The sequence below is a fragment of the Aethina tumida genome, chromosome 1 (assembly GCF_024364675.1).
Source record: "Aethina tumida isolate Nest 87 chromosome 1, icAetTumi1.1, whole genome shotgun sequence".
Classification (NCBI taxonomy): Eukaryota; Metazoa; Arthropoda; class Insecta; order Coleoptera; family Nitidulidae; genus Aethina; species Aethina tumida.
Window position 1 is genome coordinate 65,350,596 of NC_065435.1, and position 4,651 is coordinate 65,355,246.

A 4,651-nucleotide genomic window follows, 5' to 3' on the forward strand; every position below is an offset into this window, starting at 1 on the left:
GATACTGTGTCATAATTTTTTTATTCAATCATGTACTAAACTATGTTCCTAATGAGTTGCAAAAAGCTACTTTTGCTTTTCACATTAATGAAGCTGATAATTAACTTAGCGAACTTTCAAGTTTTCTCATATGATATTTGATCCAAAATATATATATTACTTAAAATCATTTTTGTTTGTTTGAACAAATAAAGCATCAAACTTGAGGAATTATTAAAAGCTACATAGGGACAGTTTAAAGTAAGGATTTCTAAATTAGGTCATCTAACTTTATCTGTTTAAGGGGAGTCTGTGTGGGAGAAGTTTGAATTATCTCCTAGAATTTCCATGAGAATTCCTTTGATATTATTGTATATGAATCTCTTCATTTTCGTAGTTTGGGCAATCCATCCAGTATATACCGAATTGTTAAGGTATTACAGACGTGTCGACTCTTTTCAAGAAGTTTTATGTATCTAATTCGTAATCTGCTTGGTATTAATTGTGGCTAGATTTGGAAATAGACTCTAACCGTTTATTGACGGTTTGGATGCCTTGAGTTTACTTGTCAAACTATTCCATTATTATTGTTTGTAACCATTTTCAGTTATTAATTGTTGGAGCCTGACAAATAAGTTTTTATTCCTTTGTATCTATTATAGAAAGAAATGGCGTCTTTGAATTTACAATATTTAAGTAACTTTTAAGTAAATATATATGCTCAATAACTGTGTCTGCTGCGAATAATTCTTCAAAATAAATGCAACTGGACAAATCAAGGGAGAGTTGAAAATTGTTATTTTCATAGGTAAAGGCTGTTCATACTCCTTCTAAAGTTTTCGAAGCACTGGGGAATATTAGGTAACCGTTACACAACAATACAGTTATATTCAGTAGTATATAATATTATCATATTATATTTGTTATCTATTATTTGTTAGCCTTCTTGATATTTATTATTTTAGTTCGCTATAGGAACCACAGTGAGGTGGTAATGAAATTGTATTTTAAACTTTCCCGAAACAATGCGCAGCATTATTTTTACTCCGGACAATCCTTGGCGAATAAATCAAGACAGCCCTTATCTGGATACCACTGCATCAAGGCAACCAGGAAAATAAAATTGTACAAGACAGTTCGCATAAAGCAGAAGCATTTACAGATTCGAAAAGCACAGCTGCGCATATTTAGTATTAGGAAAAGTACGGACGTAAAATAATGAGTGAACAAAAAAATTAAACGCCAAAATGGAAAATTTTACCTGACAACAAATTTATCATTGGAACTGACAGGGGAACTCCCAGTGTAGGAAAAATCAAAACCCATAACAACATTAGATTCATTGGGGGAACATTCATTTTTATAAATGGGCACCAAGCAAACCAAATCAACTTATGGACCGAAAGTAATGCACACTCTGTGGAAATTTGCAAATAGTCGGATATAAATGAGCTCATGTCCCATGATAAATGGAAACAATTTCCCTACTAACACTAGTCAAAATTACTGAGGCAAGGCGGGAAGATTGCTTTAAAAAATATTGAGGATGTTGTAAAAGAATTTTTAATTTCAATTTTGCAGAAAAATATGTGAAACATATTTGTTTAGAAATCTAATTTATGCTTTTAAGTTGAAGTGAAATATAAAATAAATGCAAATAAAAAATATATGTAATATGGGCATAAGTGACCGGTTACGTAGCACATAGAACAATAGGCTTTTGATTTTCATTATTAACCTCACCCTGTTTAGACATGTTAATTGCAAAATATATGAAAAATAATAAAGTAAATTTAGATTTTTTTACGATTGATTTAATGTATTTTATTGTTTAGACGAAAAATGCATCGCATATATAGTAAATGATCTTTTCTATATTGAAATTTTGAACATTATTTTATAAGTTAGGTCCAGTTTTTGAAATATTGTCAAAAATCATAATTTTAAAAATTGTAGTACGTGGAGGCGTGCATTTTTTTAATTGTAAACGAACTTTTAAAGCATTGTACGACTTTATAACTATGACAATTTATTGATTATGCAATGTAATCAAATGTAAAAAAAAGTTGCCTTTTGTGTTATTTTCTATATTTTTAAGTATTAAGAATGTCAGAAAACAATCTTTTCTTTACTTCTTTTTCTTTATTTTTTACATTCTTACTACTTAGATTTGATTATTATATAAACATTTAATTGTTTACATTCAGTAAGAAACAAATTCTAAGCAATTTTAAGAGTGTTTCTAATCTAGCTTTTATTGAAGCATAGGAACTTGCGGTATAATTATATAAAATTCTCTCTATATGAATCTCAACCTAACAAGACTAGCTCTGTATTTCAATAACTCATCACCTTTTTCTGAAACCTTAAAAAATATTAATTTAATAACCCCTCAAATCTATAAGTTGATGCAGAAAGAGATCGAATTTTGAAATTAAATGAAATGACGTACGATCTTCTTGTAATTTAAGGCTAGTTAGTTGTTCCTGGTTTTCTCAGAAATAAGAGAGATGATAATTAAAATGTAAAAATTGTTAAAAGATTTTACTTTTAATTTTGCTATGATATGACTTCCAATACTTACTTAAAAATAAATACATTTCCTGAATTCTCATGTAGATTATGTATTTTTTCGTAATTTAGAAGCTGAAAACGTTGAACGAGGTGGATATTTTCATCAGAATTTAATTACTATGGAAATAAAGTATTAGGGGTATTGGGATGAGGGGATGCTGAAAATAAAAAGCGAAACGAAATTGTTTTATTTGATTTAATTCCAGTTATAGTACAAAACCTTCGAAAAACAGTATAATACGTTATTTTGGTTAAAACATTTTATATTTATCGAATGCTTCATACTATTTATATGGGCTAAAAATATTCTTGAAGGTGTCCTCCTTACAATAAATTTATGAAGTATTTGCTTTTTATGATATTGAAATGATTGGAAATATGAAAAAAAAAAATATTTCTCTTTATATTCTTTACTCATATTCTCACATATGAACAATAAGACTTTCCTGAATGTTTATTATTATTTTTAGTGACATTGACTCGGATTGTATTTCATGCTAATGATGGAATTATGGCAGTTGACTAGTTGTGGGGATAAAAGGAGGAAGATAGTAAAGACAGAAAACGATTATTATTAGGTACAATCAGGTGGAGGTTAATGTCATCGCCTTCCTTAAAAATAGTCATTAGCGTAAGTTAGAATAAATATTAATATATTAATTATTGTTTGTTTCCTATTTGTAACTAATTATTAATAAAGTATTTCGTGGATTACTCCCAACCCCCATTAAAGTCACAGGTGTGATAATAGTTATTGAACTATAAAATTATTGGTATGACTGTGAATAAAGGGTTAAAAATTCTAAATTAATTTTCACTTACCATAATTAACTGTAAGCATCCTAATTATCACGAAAATTGCAATATATTATCCCAGTGTTGTTCACCATATTACTTATAAAGGAACAGTTTTAAACAATAAGGCGATGATCTAAATTAGTGTGTTCCGACATAAAACCATTTTCACAAAATGGTTTAACAATGATCTATTATTATTTTAATAAACAAAAAACTTTTTGTTCAATATTTCTTTCAGCTACCTTTTAAAAGTGAATTCAACATAAAAATCACCTTGTATCGTAACTAAATTAATTGAATTTGTTGAAACTTTTCTTTCCATTGTAGACCACGAACAAAGGCGTGTTAAATATAACACAGCTACAATTACAGATAGTGATTCCGCAGTCCATATGGTCGATATAGTTATAGAAAAAAACGTGTTCGTTTTGTAGAAGCACGTCTCGTTTCACCGGACGTTGCGGAAAGAGTAACACACAATCCTCCACGAAATCAATTTTGTAACGAATTACGACCCTCAAAAGGATTTTGTAAATTGGTTTTATTACTGTAGAAAATTTTGCACCAAAGAAAAAAAAACTTAAAGGAGAAATGATCAAAACGTAACATCTGTATTTTGGTGTTCATTGCCCGAAATAATAGGTAGGAACGCAATGTCAGAATTGTCCTACACTTCACAGCATTTTCGCTTAAAGAAAAGATATTGTCACGAAGAAGAAAATTTTGATATATTTACAACTTTTCGAATTTAATAAACCAAACTATTTTTAGACACAATAATAAACGTTTAAACAAAGATTATGTAATTTAAAATTTAAATGCATTTAAAATTAATGACATAAATAGAAAATGTTTTAAAAAATTAAGGAAACGTTAACTCCGTTCCTGGCGACGAGCATAAGACAAGCACTGAGGATCCGGACAATCTTTTATTAAATCATATAAAGGAGAATCCCTTTCACGCAGCCTGACAGCCTGTACCGTAACGGTATTTCCTGGATCAGCCAAGACTGCAAGACGGCGGATCAAGGATTATGAATTACGGAATTATGCTGCTACTAATAAAGTGTTGTTGAAACCTAGATATAAGGAACAACGTGTTAATTTTGCATACAAATTTGTCGGCAGAGCGGAGTTTAGGGAAAACGCAATATATTCTGTCCAAAATGTTTACCAATCATACCATAATGGTTATGTCTACTGACCCGAAATTTATGAGTTTTGAGGATATATGCTGGTGCTGAATGAATACAATAGTAATTTGAGCTTTTTGTTTTATTTTTAAATTGTTCACTCTATT